Genomic DNA, 18,193 nt, shown 5'->3' with positions numbered 1-18,193 from the left:
TTTCTTATTTTAACTTTTAAGATTTACTTTTAATAAAAATACAAAATACTTTTTCTTATTTTAACTTTTAAGATTTTACTTTTAATAAAAATACAAACTACTTTTTCTTATTTTAACTTTTAAGATTTACTTTTAATAAAAATACAAACTACTTTTTCTTATTTTAACTTTTAAGATTTTACTTTTAATAAAAATACAAACTACTTTTTCTTATTTTAACTTTTAAGATTTTACTTTTAATAAAAATACAAACTACTTTTTCTTATTTTAACTTTTAAGATTTACTTTTAATAAAAATACAAAATACTTTTTCTTATTTTAACTTTTAAGATTTTACTTTTAATAAAAATACAAACTACTTTTTCTTATTTTAACTTTTAAGATTTTACTTTTAATAAAAATACAAACTACTTTTTATTATTTTAACTTTTAAGATTTACTTTTAATAAAAATACAAAATACTTTTTCTTATTTTAACTTTTAAGATTTACTTATTTTTTTTATTTTTTTTTTACCTAACATTTTCAACTATAAATACCACATACATTTCTCATTTCAAACTTACACCTTAATCTCTCATTTCTCTCTTAAGAACTACTTCTAGTTGATATCTCGATCACTTACTTGCTTTACTTTCCTTTCTTGCGTGGAATACTTCAACTGCTATTTAAGGTGAGTTTCATTACTCCCTTTTTATATATATTTTTGGGCTGAGAATACATGCGTTGTTTTATAAATGTTTTACGAAATAGGCACAAGTACTAAAACTAATTCTATGTGAGTTTAAACCAGAAATATACCCTTAGCTTGGTAACATTAAACTACCTGTCTATGTACGGTAGGCGCGAATCCTAAAGATAGATCTATTGGGCCTGACAACCCTATCCTGACTATGGGATGCTTTAGAACTTCGAGGTGTATATAACACACCTGATTCGGTGTACTTTCAGAGGGTAAAACATGAACGTTAAGGCTTGTTACCGGGTGCCTACAACTTATAGAATGCTTTTATACACTTGCTAGTGTACGGATATTCATGAAACTGAAATCTTGTGGCCTATTATTATAACGAAAATGATTGATTTTGATAAACTAATGAACTCACCAACCTTTTTGGTTGACACTTTAAGCATGTTTTGTCTCAGGTGACGAATAAGATGATTGCCATGATTCCTACCTGATGAATTGAATGCTGCTACGTGGAGTCTTCATTTCATTACATTTACTTTGCATTAAGACTATTATTATTATTTCAGTTTAAATTTGATGTAAAACTTTTAATGCTTCCGCTGTTTTATTAATAAATGTTTTATTCAAAACGTCTCATATAGAGTCGTTCTCGTATATACAACTGTGATTTGATATAATTAGTCACAAATACCCTAGGCCCTATTTTGGGGGTGTGACAGATTGGTATCAGAGCAGGTTGTTGTAGAGAACCAGGATTGCATTTTATGTGTGCCTTATACAATTAGGTACCTTAGCAATGTAGGACTACAACTTTCCTTGACCATAGTGCCTTTAATTGTTGCCTTTAATTGATAAATGCTACACTATACCTTAGAAACTATACTTAAATCTTAAGATTATAACATACACGATAATGTGAAATTACTCGAACGTCAAAGCTACTTAAGGCCTAGGGTGATCCTTGGTACCACTATGGGACGCTTGTGGATTTCGAATGCCAAACTTAGATTTTGGTCGAGAATTCCTGGGCCAACCGGTAACAATTGATCATTCAAGTGACTCGGCGGTGGCATAGATGTTTGGGTATGGTGCACAATATCAAACCTGACTATAGTGATCATACAACACTTAGTCACTTACGCACTTAATAAGTGGTGAACTTATTAAGAACAACTCACTTAGTCATCTATCCTGGTTTTGTGTATTACATATGTATTACATGAAATATTATCCAAGATTTTTGAAACTCCTATAATTCATACTCAAACGTATATAACTCCCTGTTATATCACGTACCTATATGCCTTACGCCTTTATGCATCGGTTTGCGAACCGGGAAATGTCATTGGGTTATCACAGTATACGAATTGAAAGTCTTTAATCGAAAGATTATTAGATTACATACTTATCATTTTATAATCTCGACACGTCATACTGCCATTATTGGAGTATAGACAAATCATATCTTAGCATATCTATTCCCAATAGACCTTGTCTAACACTTTTCGTAAATTTCCTCCGTAAATTACAGAAATCTTTCTGCTATATATACATATTCAAGGAGACGAATATATCATTCAATATTCAACACCCATTTCATATCAAACCCTATTCCAAACACATAATATGGATTTCTCACCTGATTCCTCAAGTTCTTCTAGCTCCAAAGATAGCGTGACAGGAGCACACCCACCGATCAATTACCGTGATTTCTTTAGAAAATGGGGATGGGTTCGCGAAATACTCACCCTATGGAGAAATGAAGAAGGTACTCCTTATCACGAGCCAAACTTACCACCAAACGTCGGAGTACTCGATCCACTTACCGGCGAACCTGTTCGCAATACCGTTTTCACTCTTTTCGCAAGGATTTTCCGTCTCGAAGGTCGACTCGATGTAACCAACGACAATTTTCGTCCTCTACTCCCAAATTCTAACCAGAAAGGGTTATTAGAAGAAGTTAGAAGACTTCGAACTAAATATCAAGAATTGACAAACCTTACAGAGGAATGGGTAGAAGAAATCCATAGACTCGAGCGTAAGGTAGAAACCCTGGAGGAAATAGTGCGCGATTTGGTAGCTAGGCTCACACTTACTAACCAAGTACCACAAGCAGCACCAACAGCAGCACCAGCACCACCAGTACTATCAGCATCACCACCAACAGCATCAGCTTCACCGACAACAACATCAGCATCCCACGTCTCAACATCATAATCGGTACCTCAAACATCGACATCATACACCCATAGATACTAAGGAATATTAGTAATAATGAGTTAAGATGTATTGACTCATTCTTCCTGAAGAATTATATATGTATACTTTATATATATATGGTTTGGAACAATAATAAATCTTTTCGTACTAAACTATTACGTGTGAATCTTAACTAGTATGTACTACTTGGTTAATTCATATCACTAATACGCTATGATGTACATCCTTCGTTAATGACTTAACAATCATTAATCACTGCTTCAGTACAATAAACTCCATTTCATAATAAACTAAGTGTATTATTCAAATGCATGTGTGATTTTACACTCCTATTTTCGATGTACTCGAAAATTTCTCGAAAACATCATTTGTGCCTTATGAATTTCACAAGAAATCCACGAGCATCAACATCATATACTGAGGTATATTAATAACAATGAACGATGAAGTATTGATTCATAACTTCATTAAAGAAATATTCCGTGACGATTATGTAATCTCTAAAGTTTTGGAGATTATTTATTCTCGTTTCAACCGTAAATCAAATGAGTTTAATATTATACTAACTTATTAAATCCATAATTACATCTGAAGAAAATATATATGTATGTATATTTTCATAAAGATTGTATTTAAAAATTCTTTTGTACAAACTGTTGATTGTGAAAATATTTTAACGGGTAGGTAATACCCAAGAAATATCTAACATTCACATTAATATATTACATTGTACATTCTTCAAAATCCTTGAAAACATATCGGATTGATAATCAATGATTCAGATCAGTTAACCTTGAGAATGCTGATGAAGCAGCAAAAGCTGTAGATGGCCTTAATGATCAGAAGCTTGATAATAAAGAATTGTGTGTTGGAAAAGCTCAAAAGAAAATCTGGTATTGAAAGATGGATTGAGCAAAACATGAAGGAGACCAAGGACAAATCCCAAGGACTAAACCTATAACCAAAGAATCTAGATGATTCGATTTCTAAAGGAAATCACAGAAGATCTTTTTACGCATTCTAAATCCTTACAGAAGAATTTCTTCATTATCCACCGATTTTAGAAATTCTAAAATATCATCGTATCTTTCGTTATAAATATCCTCGATATTTCTAAAGATATCTTCATAACGATTCTTGTCCGCAATTAATTATCTCTTTGCAATATCTTTATTACATCATAAAGGAAAACTGTTTAAGTTTCTATATTCCATAAAATTTAAATTCAAATTTTGAATGATTTGAAGTAGTGTTGAGAATTGAAGCATGAGTTAGTATAATATAATGACGTCAGGCCAACGTGATTATATTACAGTAAGTCATGCTAAATTTTTAATGGAAGATGATGATTCATAGACTTTATAATCATCATTTACCATGTTACACGACTCTTACATTCTACTTAATCTCTGAACATATCAAGAAAATATATTTTTGATAGTTCTATCCTCAGTAATTCTGGTAATTTACCAAATCAAATCATGATATTACGCTTAGAACAGTAGGTCCATTCGAAACTTCATACCTACAAATTCTGGACCATTACTCGCTTTACTTAGAGTCGAGAGGAGAATAAAAAGGCAAAGAGCTCCGAAATATAAGGGAAAATATGTAGTCCGATAACGATACCGAAATTACAAACCGTGTATATCAATACGTATTGCAACGTAAAGACATGGGAGAATTAAAAACACTATAACCCCAAGGTAATAGTAGAAGAAAACAAATTCCTCTGGTGGTAAATGAAAAAGAAGAATGACTGAAATGATAGTCAGAAAAATATCCAGGATAAGAACTGGATGGAGCATTCTCACAATCTTTGGAAGTATGAATTGAGGAAGACAGTATAGAAGTGGTGAAGATAATGAAACGGAAGAAGCTAATTTATAGCAAAATTCCAAACACAGCAATTGAAGCAATTCACCTCATTTAATCAAAGAAAATTTCAAATTTCTCAATTACCGGAGAATAAAATCTTATGGATTACGAAGATTTCCTTTAATCCCTTGAATTCCGGAAATCAATCGTGACTACGTCAAAAGTTAAGGCGAACATTTAATTTCTCATTCACTCTTTTACAATAGCTTCGTTTATACGCTTCCTATAATCAAATCGTTTTATCCATATTATTCAGTAGTGATAAAACTTTATTTTTTCAACTTATATTCATCATTACAATATTCTTGTTGTAAACAATGATGATCTCTATCAAACTTCATGACTATAATTTTCATGAACTACTCTCTGTTATTTTTCTACCCTAATATTGTGACATAAACACTCAAAGTTTTAAATAAGCTCAATACTATTCATAACACATTTTATGTGTTCAGTTTACTAAAATGCTCGTATAACACCATCATCCCTTTTGAGGATAACCTAGTCAAATGACACTCTTATTAATCCTTTAGATAACCTCCGCATTAATGATAAAATGCACTTTATAGAAGAACCTGTAAGAAATTAGGGTTCGTATTATTTAAATGCATGAAACAGAACAATATTCTATCCGTTGGAATTCACGAAAGGCCCCGAACCTACCTGGGAACGTGAAGACCAGATAAAACGTAAATATCCTCGTCTAGGTACGAACAACGCCGATTGTTGGCAAAAACTAAATTTCGGGACGAAATTTCTTTTAACGGGTAGGTACTATAACAACCCTCACTTTTCGACTTCCGATTTTACTAAAATACCTAGAGTTGTTATATACGAATAAATTTAACGTTGACCGAATAAACGTACGCTTAAAATAAATAATATAATTATAAATATTATAAATAAGATTATGATATATAATATAACATAATTACATCAATGAATATATATATAATATTTATATTACTTTTGTTATTTAGTTAATAGAATATATAATTAACTAAATAATAAATAATATTATAACATTTATAAAACTAATAAAAACTATAAATTAATAATCATAAATTTTAATTTTTATAAAAACTAAATATAATAATAATTTTTATATAAAATTTGTATTTAATAATTAAACAAATATAGAAATAAAATGTTTAGAAATATATTAAACAATTTTTTTTTTTAGAATTTTATACAAAATAAAAATAAAAACTATATCTACTTTTAATAAATAAATACAAAAATACAAACTACTTTTTCTTTTAAGATTTACTTTTAATAAAAATACAAACTACTTTTTTTTAAGATTTACTTTTAATAAAAATACAAACTACTTTTTCTTATTTTAACTTTTAAGATTTACTTTTAATAAAAATACAAACTACTTTTTCTTATTTTAACTTTTAAGATTTACTTTTAATAAAAATACAAACTACTTTTTCTTATTTTAACTTTTAAGATTTACTTTTAATAAAAATACAAACTAATTTTTCTTATTTTAACTTTTAAGATTTTACTTTTAATAAAAATACAAACTACTGTTTCTTATTTTAACTTTTAAGATTTTACTTTTAATAAAAATACAAACTACTTTTTCTTATTTTAACTTTTAAGATTTACTTTTAATAAAAATACAAAATACTTTTTCTTATTTTAACTTTTAAGATTTTACTTTTAATAAAAATACAAACTACTTTTTCCTATTTTAACTTTTAAGATTTACTTTTAATAAAAATACAAACTACTTTTTCTTATTTTAACTTTTAAGATTTTACTTTTAATAAAAATACAAACTACTTTTTCTTATTTTAACTTTTAAGATTTTACTTTTAATAAAAATACAAACTACTTTTTCTTATTTTAACTTTTAAGATTTACTTTTAATAAAAATACAAACTACTTTTTCTTATTTTAACTTTTAAGATTTTACTTTTAATAAAAATACAAACTACTTTTTCTTATTTTAACTTTTAAGATTTTACTTTTAATAAAAATACAAACTACTTTTTCTTATTTTAACTTTTAAGATTTACTTTTAATAAAAATATAAAATACTTTTTCTTATTTTAACTTTTAAGATTTACTTATTTTATTTTAATTTTTTTTTACCTAACATTTTCAACTATAAATACCACATACATTTCTCATTTCAAACTTACACCTTAATCTCTCATTTCTCTCTTAAGAACTACTTCTAGTTGATATCTCGATCACTTACTTGCTTTACTTTCCTTTCTTGCGTGGAATACTTCAACTGCTATTTAAGGTGAGTTTCATTACTCCCTTTTTATATATATTTTTGGGCTGAGAATACATGCGTTGTTTTATAAATGTTTTACGAAATAGGCACAAGTACTAAAACTAATTCTATGTGGGTTTAAACCAGAAATATACCCTTAGCTTGGTAACATTAAACTACCTGTCTATGTACGGTAGGCGCGAATCCTAAAGATAGATCTATTGGGCCTGACAACCCTATCCTGACTATGGGATGCTTTAGAACTTCGAGGTGTATATAACACACCTGATTCGGTGTACTTTCAGAGGGTAAAACATGAACGTTAAGGCTTGTTACCGGGTGCCTACAACTTATAGAATGCTTTTATACACTTGCTAGTGTACGGATATTCATGAAACTGAAATCTTGTGGCCTATTATTATAACGAAAATGATTGATTTTGATAAACTAATGAACTCACCAACCTTTTTGGTTGACACTTTAAGCATGTTTTGTCTCAGGTGACGAATAAGATGATTGCCATGATTCCTACCTGATGAATTGAATGCTGCTACGTGGAGTCTTCATTTCATTACATTTACTTTGCATTAAGACTATTATTATTATTTCAGTTTAAATTTGATGTAAAACTTTTAATGCTTCCGCTGTTTTATTAATAAATGTTTTATTCAAAACGTCTCATATAGAGTCGTTCTCGTATATACAACTGTGATTTGATATAATTAGTCACAAATACCCTAGGCCCTATTTTGGGGGTGTGACATCAATTACAGGTAAGAACAAAAGTGTTAATTAACGGGAATTAGACAAGAATTAGTGGAGATTCCTATTTGAATTTCAATTCCTGCTTTACAAAATTTTCCTCATGATTTTAATAGGATAACTATTTTGACTTTCATCTTAAAGTTGGAACGTGGAATATAAATAACTTAGACAATTGGATATCGACGTTTTACATTAAAATGATTTTATACGTTTACCTAACCTTTAGACTTTATATCACGTTGCACCAACAAACGTTAAAAATTTGAAACCTATGAAAAGTATATTTAATCTTACTTCTCTAAAATATTTTACGATATAACAACTTCTACTAATATAACCTTTTTAGCAAAATGATTCTTTAATATACTTAGTTTTGGAAAACAAAGTTTTCATATTTACTTAATATTGTTTCAAACGTACAAAAACAATTTTTAAAGAACTTTATTAGTGAAACGTCTTATAAGATAAATTGTTCATAGGTTTTAAGAAACTAATTAAAGTTTTATATCATAAATTACATATATATATATATATTTATATATATATATATATATATATATATATATATATATATATATATATATATATATATATATATATATATATATATTGTTTAAAAAAAACGTAAAACGTGATACGACATAGTATTTTCTACTACTTAAACGATTTGAACTTTGAAATATAATTAGATAGATATTTCAATTATATATAAGATATACAAAAATTATACTCTTAAGTAAGAATATATATATATATATATATATATATATATATATATATATATATATATATATATATATATATATATATATATCTATATATATATATATATATATTTTACAAACGCGTTAATTTATAAATTAAATATAAAATGCTTCGATATTATTAAACGTATTTTAGTAAACAACGAGACTTTGATTTAAAGGAGCAAATGACCAAAACACTCAAATGAATAAGTTACACATTAAGTTAGATTATTTTTCATTAATTTGAGTCTTGTCATATATAAAGGTACACGTCGCGAAACGTAAAATGCTAGTTTTCTTAGTGTACGAAATGTCATTCGAGAAACCGGAACCGGGACATTGGTCGAGTGACAACGTACAAGTTTTTGGAACTAATTTTACAAATTAACTATGCACGTAAATATAATATAATATTTAATTAATTATATAAATTAATAATAATATATATAAATATTATATAAACTGTCGGCAGCCCACGAGAAGAATGAGAGACAGCTGGAAACAGGAGCTCCGCGAGTGCGGAGCTTTGTGCCTATATACTTCCGCGAGTGCGGAGGAAGCTGGGATAGAAATGGATATAAAGCTCGATCGAATTCGCGTTCATTCTTCACAATTCATTTCACATACTCCGTAATCATTATCAATATTATTTATATTTATATTATTATTATTATTATTAATTAGTATTAAGATTATAATTATAAATCTTAATTTTAGTATTATTATTATTATTAGTATTATACATAAAAATATTACGAAGAGGTTCTGCTCGCGTGTTTTCGAAATGGGTTTATGAGCGGGATAGAACTAAGGAAATTATGGGTTATAGCTATGGAGGTTATGGGTATTGTTCGAGGGTTTTGCTCGTGAGTCAAACTTGTGTTTATCATCTTCGTTGCATCTACGTACCTTTCCTGCAATATTGAATCTCAATATTGATACGTGAGCACTCATAACTTAACTTTTACATACTAATAGTGTATCCCTGACTAGTGCTCGAGTATATAGAATTATGCATATTTGTACTTTTAATATTGCCTTTAGTTAGGTTATGTTGAATCCTGAATTAGTTATACATGCAGTTGAGATAAGGTATAAGATATGCATGTCGTTGGAAAGCTAGCAAAAAATTAAGAACTTTTCCTTTAGATATCGAATGGTTTCGATGAACGGATTTGAAGTTATAGTCAATCGAATTTTTGTATTATTATTAAAAATAATTATTATTATCGTCGTTATTATCGTCGTTCTAGTTTTATCTTATTATTATTATTATTATTATTATTATTATTATTATTATTATTATTATTATTATTATTATTATTATTATCTTTATCAATAAAAGGATTTATCATTAAAAATTGTTATTTTTATTATTATTACTATCGTTATTATCGTTAAAGTTATAATTAGTATTATTATTATTATCTAATTATTATTATTATTATTATTATTATTATTATTATTATTATTATTATTATCATTATTATTATTATCATTATTAATATATATATCATTATTTAAAAAATGGTTATTGTTATTGTTATTGTTATTATTATTATTATTATTATATTATCATTAAAATAATTATTAGTATTATCGTTAATAATGTCATAGTAGTTATCATTATTAGTATTATTGTAATTAAAACTAATATTAGTAACACCTAATTATTTTGATTACTATTATTATCATTATTATGAACACGATATAAAAGACGATTAAAAACTATTAAACGGATCGTTTAGGAAATAATGAGTATAAGTATCATGATGAAATTAAAATATTGTAAGATATTGATTTAGATAAAATTATCGTTCTTATTATGTTTATCATTACTATTATTATTAAAAGTATCGTTAGTATTAAAGCTATCATTTTAACAAAAATTATCATTTTAATAGAAATGTCATTGTTACTATAAAATATCATTATTATTATCATTTTAAATAGAATTATTATTTTATAAATAACATTAAAAAGTATCATAAATATTAAAGTTATCATAATTAGAATTATCGTTTTATCATAATGTCATCTTAGTAATTATAAATATTGATATTTTTATAATAATAATTATTATTACAAAATAATACAACTTTTACTTACTATTATTATAGATATTATTTTATCAAATAAATATGTGATACAAACATATTTTACTACGTGTAATAAATTACTTTAATAATACCTATCATATTATCTTTATGATAATAAATGAACTCTATAAATTTTATTACTTAATATATATAAAAATATATTTTATTATATAAATTTTAATATAAAATTTTATTTATTAATAAATGAATCATATTATTTACTCTATTAAATCTTTTAAAAATATTTAAAAGATATTAAACGACGATATTTAAAATATATTATAATCATGTATAAATTTTGGAAATCATTTTGAGTCAAATTGATTTTTGTTGACTTTTGCATATTAGTCTCGAGCATTAGGATTGTGGTACACTATGACCTGACCTAAATTGTTAGACAGTTATTGACCAACATATAAATATATATATACTTAATATAGGTTCGTGAATTAAAGGCCAGCCTTGCACTTGTTCAATGACGTCATATGTATTTTTACTACGAAATACAGTATTGTGAGTTTCATTTGCTCCATTTTTAAATGCTTTTGCAATATATATTTTTGGGACTGAGAATACATGCGCTTTTATAAATGTTTTACGAAATAGACACAAGTAATCGAAACTACATTATATGGTTGAATGATCGAAGCCGAATATGCTCCTTTTGCTTGGTACCCTAAGAATTAGTAAATCGATCTACTAATTGACGCGAATCCTAAAATAATGTATATGAACGGGTCCTTTCATGTGGGGATATTTGATAGTGCTCCAAATGAACATATATTTAGGCGCAATATCCTTTCAATATGTAAAGTTTTTAGTTGCAATTGTTCTATTTTTATGTAATAATCGTTTATATAAATAAGTGCGAAGACAAAAGAAGAAAACGAAGATTTGAAGACAAAAACGTCCAGAATGCTCAAACGTACAAGTTAAACTCCAAGTGGTTCAATTTATTGATGATCAACATCTAAATATTGACAAGAGTACAAGTTGCGGAACGTAAAGTACAAGATATTAAAGCATACGAAAAGACGTTCGAGAAACCGGAACCGAGACATAAACCGGGCGTAAATGTACGAGACAACGGAGTGAAAATTACAAGTCAACTATGCACAAGAATATAATATAATATATATATAATTAATATAAATTATATATTATATATATATATATATATATATATATATATATATATATATATATATGTCGACAAGCAAGAAAACAAAAAATATGTGAGAAGGATCTGACGGCCATGCGATCGCATGGGAAATAGGCATAAAACCCATGCGAGTGCATGAGCCCATGCGAGTGCATGAGATTTGCACTAAAACCCCATGCACTCGCATGGACAACAGAATCAGGAAATATGCCTATAAAACCCCATGCACTCGCATGGGCAACAGAATCAATTATGTATCGTAACTAAGTTATTATTATGCTTATTTGAGCCGAAGTAATCGCGATGTTGGGCTAAATATTAAGACGGGGTTATTGGGCTTTGGACCATAATTGGGGTTTGGACAAAAGACCGACACTTGTGGAAATTAGACTATGGGTTATTAATGGACTCTATATTTGATTAATATAGAGATTTACAATTTGACGTATCTATAAATAGCCACATACGTTCGATTGGGTACGATGGGCGGGATATTTATATATACTAATAATTGTTCATTTGACCGGACACGGGGATGGATTAATAGTCAATGGACTCATTAAAACAGGGGTGGATTACATTCAAGGGAAATTGGTGTAATTGTTAATAAAGTATTAAAACCTTGGGTTACACGCAGTCAATAACCTGATGTAATCATTAACAATGTATTAAAACCTTATTACAGTTTAAGTCCCCAATTAGTTGGAATATTTGACTTCGGGAATAAGGTTAATTTAACGAGGACACTCGCACTTTATAATTATGACCAATGAAAATAATCCAGGACAAAGGACAATTAACTCAGGATAATAAATTAAAATCAAAACGTCAAACATCATGAGTACGGAAGTTTAAATAAGCATAATATATTTTATTTTATATTTCCTCGTACTTTTATTTATTGTCATTTTAATTATTGTTATTTATTTTATCGTTAGTTAAATATCGTCATTTACTTTACGCTTCGCTTAAAATATAAAATCGACAAACCAGTCATTAAACGGTTAAACCCCTTTTTATAATAATAATAATTGTAATATATATATATATATATATATATATATATATTTATATATTTATATTTATATTTTGTACAAATATAGTTATATAAAAATATAGTGTAAAATAAGTCGTCTCCCTGTGGAACGAACCGGACTTACTAAAAACTATACTACTCTACGATTAGATACACTGCATATAAGTGTTGTAGCAAGGTTTAGGTATATCCCATCTGTAAATTAAATATATAAAACTTGTGTAATTAGTATCGTATTCCATATTAAAAATAATAGTATTTCGTACTACACCTCGCACACATCAGCTATTCATAAATTTTGGGAGTCGGGTGAAATATCAAAGGGGTGTAATGCGTATTTCATCACCCTCGTTCCAAAAAAGTCAGACCCGAGCTCACTAAATGATTATAGGCCTATAAGCCTCATTGGTAGCTACTACAAAATCATAGCTAAGCTCCTCTCGAATCGGTTAAGGAAGGTTATTCCTAATCTCGTCGGTTTTGAACAAAGTGCGTTCGTTAAAGGTAGAAACATCCTTGATGGTGCATTGATTGCGAATGAATCCTTGGATTATCTTAAGCGGAAAAAAACTTAAAAGTGTGATATTTAAAGTAGATTTTGAGAAGGCATTCGACTGTTTGAGTTGGGAATTCCTTTTGGAAGTCATGGAAACAATGGGTTTTGGGTTTAAATGGAGGCGTTGGATCCTTTCTTGTCTCAAATCGGCTAGTATCTCGGTTTTAGTAAATGGTTCGCCTACTTGTGAATTCAATCTTGAGAGAGGGGTCCGTCAAGGTGATCCAATCTCCCCCTTCCTTTTTATTCTTGCGGCGGAGGAGTTAAAGGTGATGACCAAAGCTGCGGTAAATTGTGGCCTCTTCAAAGGTGTAGAAATTGGCGAGAGTAAAATTCCTATATCTCATTTACAATATGCGGATGACACGATTTTTTTTTGTGTATGGGATAAAAGGAATATTCAGAACCTACTAAATCTTCTCAAATGTTTTGAGCGTACATCCGGGTTAAAAATAAATTTCCACAAAAGTAATATTTTTGGTGTCGGGGTTGCTAAAGATGAGGTTGATAGTATGGCTCAGTTTTTCGGATGCAATGTTGGGGAGTTTCCTTTCATATATCTTGGGTTACCGATTGGTGCTAATATGAAGGTTGCGGCAAATTGGAAACCGGTGGTGGAAAAGTTTGATAAACGTCTTACGGATTGGAAAGCTCGTGCGATGTCATTTGGTGGTCGTTTGACCCTTGTGAAAGCGGTTCTTAATAGTCTCCCGTTGTACTTCTTCTCGCTCTTCCGTGCCCCGTCTTGTGTGTTAAAAAATCTCGAGAGTGTAAGACGTTCCTTTTTTTGGGGTGGGGCGGGTAACGGGTCAAAAATGGCTTGGGTTAAATGGGATGATGTTTCACTTCCTTATGGGGCGGGGGGACTAAATGTGGGTTCACTTAAAAATAAAAACTTTGCTTTGCTTGGCAAGTGGTGGTGGAGGTTTAAAACCGAGCCCGCTTCCTTATGGGTCAAAGTAATTAAGAGCATTTATGGTCCTTCGGGGGGTCTTGATGTCTCTTCAGACATTCGTGAAATGTCCCGTTCATATCGATTATAAACGTTCCATATTAATTGATTTCGTTGCGAGGTTTTGACCTCTATATGAGACGTTTTTCAAAGACTGCATTCGATTTTAAAACAAACCATAACCTTTATTTTATCGATAAAGGTTTAAAAATATTACGACGATTATCAAATAATGATAATCTAAAATATAGCATTTTCACACGATTATTACATAATGATTTACAATAATATTATACATCAATTTAAGTCTTCGAATGCAGTTTTTTTTAAACAATATTATACAAGCATGCTGACTCCAACTCTTGTCCATAAATTAGCATGCAACAGCGGAAGCTCTTAATAATTACCTGAGAATAAACATGCTTTAAACGTCAACAAAAATGTTGGTGAGTTATAGGTTTAACCTATATATTTATCAAATCGTAATAATAGACCACAAGATTTCATATTTCCATTTTTTATAAACATCATCCCATACATAGAGATAAAAATCATTCATATGGTGAACACCTGGTAACCGACATTAACAAGATAAATATAAGAATATCCCCATCATTCCGGGACATCCTTCGGACATGATAAAAACGAATTCGAAGTACTAAAGCATCCGGTACTTTGGATGAGGTTTGTTAGGCCCAATAGATCTATCTTTAGGATTCGCGTCAATTAGGGGCCAGTTCCCTAATTCTTAGGCTACCAAGCAAAAAGGAGCATATTCGGCTTCGATCATTCACCCATATAATGTAGTTTTGATTTCTTGTGTCTATTTCGTAAAATTTTTATAAAACTGCATGTATTCTCATCCCAAAAATATTAAATTTTTAAAAGTGGGACTATAACTCACTTTCACAGATTTTTACTTCATCGGGAAGTAAGACTTGGCCACTGGTCGATTCACGAACCTATAACAAATATGTACATATATATCAAAGAATGTTCAAAATATATTTACAACATTTTTATTACGTTTTAATGAATTGAGTTTGTTAAGTCAGCAGTCCTCGTTAGTAACCTACAACTAGTTGTCCACAGTTAGATGTACAGAAATAAAGCAATATATATTATCTCGAATCAATGCACGACCCAGTGTCTACAAGTCTCAGACTCGATCACAACTCAAAGTATATATATTATTTTGGATTCAACCTCAACCCTGTATAGCTAACTCAAGCATTACTGCATATAGAGTGTCTATGGTTGTTCCGAAATATATATATATATAGATGGGTCGATATGATATGTCAAAACATTATATTCGTGTCTATGGTATCCCAAGATTACATAATATATGTTAGAATACATGTATAATACAATATAAGTTAGTTAAGTTATGATTTGTATAGATTTGTTACAAATTTCACGTAGCTACAACAAGCAAAATTATCCAATCTTGTTTTACCCATAATTTCTTCGTTTTAAATCCGTTTTGAGTGATTCAAGTTGCTATGGTTTCATAATGAACTGAAATTTATGAAACTAAACAGAAAAAAGTATATGTTTATAGTCGGAAATACAGGTTACAAGTCAATATTGTAAGAGGTAGTCATTTCAGTCGAAAGAACGACGTCTTGATGACCATTTTGAAAAACATACTTCCACTTTGAGTTTAACCATGATTTTTGGATATAGTTTCATGTTCATAAGAAAAATCATTTTCCCAGAAGAACAACTTTTAAATCAAAGTTTATCATAGTTTTTAATTAACTAACCCAAAACAGCCCGCGGTGTTACTACAATGGCGTATGTCCAGTTTTACGGTGTTTTTCGTGTTTCCAGGTTTTAAATCATTAAGTTAGCATATCATATAGATATAGAACATGTGTTTAGTTGATTTTAAAAGTCAAGTTAGAAGGATTAACTTTGTTTGCGAACAAGTTTAGAATTAACTAAACTATGTTCTAGTGATCACAAGTTTAAATCTTCGAATAAGATAGTTTTATATGTATGAATCGAATGATGTTATGAACATTATTACTACCTCAAGTTTTGTGGATAAACCTAATGGAAGTGACAAAAATTGATCTAGATTCAAAGGATCCTTGGATGGCTTGAAAGTTCTTGAAGTAGAATCATGACACGAAAACAAGTTCAAGTAAGATTTTCACTCTAAATAAGATTGTTATAGTTATAGAAATTGAATCAAAGTTTGAGTATGAGTATTACCTTGAATTAGAGAGATATCTTACTGTAAATAAAAAAGATTTCTTGAGGTTGGATGATTACTTAAAATGGATTTGCAAGATTGAAAGTAAGTTAGCAAACTTGAAAGTGTTCTTGATGTTTTCTTGAGTTGTTGTTTTGTATGTTGATCTAGGTTACCTAGATTGAGCTACATTATGAAGGAAATGATGAAGAACACTCATAACACTAAGAGAGTAATTGAGAGAGAGTAATTTGATGCATAAAAATGGAAATCAAAATGTGTTTGTGGTAGGTGATATGAGGCGTGAAAATGGAGTCAATATAGGCTCCATTACTTTGTTGTTTTGTTAGATATTTCATGATAGTTGCCAAATGATGGTTCCCACATGTGTTAGGTGACTCACAAGGGCTGCTAAGAGCTGATCATTGAAGTGTATATACCAATAGTAAATACATATAGAAGCTGGGTATTGTACGAGTACGAATACGGGTGCATACGAGTATAATTGTTGATGAAAATGAATGAGAATGCAATTGTAAGCATTTTTGATAAGTAGAAGTACATTGATATGTGTCTTGAAGTCTTTCAAAAGTGTATGAATACATCTTAAAATACTACATGCATATACATTTTAACTGAGTCGTTAAGTCATCGTTAGTCGTTACATGTAAGTGTTGTTTTGAAACCTTTAAGTTAACGATCTCATTTAATGTAGTTAACCCATTGTTTATTATATCTAATGAGATGTTAAATTATTACATTATCATAATATTATGATGTATGAATATCTCTTAATATGATATATATACATTAAAATATCGTTACAACGATAATCGTTACATATATGTCACGTTTCGAAATCTTTAAGTTAGTAATCACATTTTACTTGTGTAGTTCAATGTTAATACACTTAATGATATAATTAATTATCATTTTATCATGTTAAACATAGTGTGTTCATATCTTAATACAATACATATGTATTTATTTTAATTACAACGTTGTTATAACGATAATCGTTATATATATCGTTTCGAGTTTCTTAATTCAATAATCTCATTTTATGTATATAACTCATTGTTAATATACTTAGTGAGATACTACATATCATAATATCATGTTAACTATATATATATATATATATATATATATATATATATATATATATATATATATATATATATATATATATATATATATATATATATATATATATATATCATCCTATAGTTCTTACAAGTTTTAACGTTCGTGAATCGCCGGTCAACTCGGGTGGTCAATTGTCTACATGAAACTCATTTCAATTAATAAAGCCTTAACAAGTTTGATTGCTTAACATGTTGGAAACATTTAATCATGCAAATATAGTTTTCATTTAGTATATATAATCATGGAAAAGTTCGGGTCATTACAATTCGGGGGGTCTCTAATACCTCGGCTTGGGCTAACATCTTACGAATCGGTAGTTGCATCGATTCTCTTGGTTTATCTTTCAGGAACTCATTCGCAAAAGTCATTGGTAATGGTGCTTCAGCAAAATTTTGGAAGGATCATTGGCTTGGTGATTTTGCGTTAGAAGACAAATTCAAGAGATTGGTGCGACTAGAGACAAATAAGGACGCTTTGGTTTGTGATCGAGTTGGGGTAAAT

This window comes from Rutidosis leptorrhynchoides, chromosome 7 (assembly GCF_046630445.1).
Source record: "Rutidosis leptorrhynchoides isolate AG116_Rl617_1_P2 chromosome 7, CSIRO_AGI_Rlap_v1, whole genome shotgun sequence".
Taxonomy (NCBI): Eukaryota; Viridiplantae; Streptophyta; class Magnoliopsida; order Asterales; family Asteraceae; genus Rutidosis; species Rutidosis leptorrhynchoides.
This window is presented reverse-complemented; position numbering follows the sequence as displayed.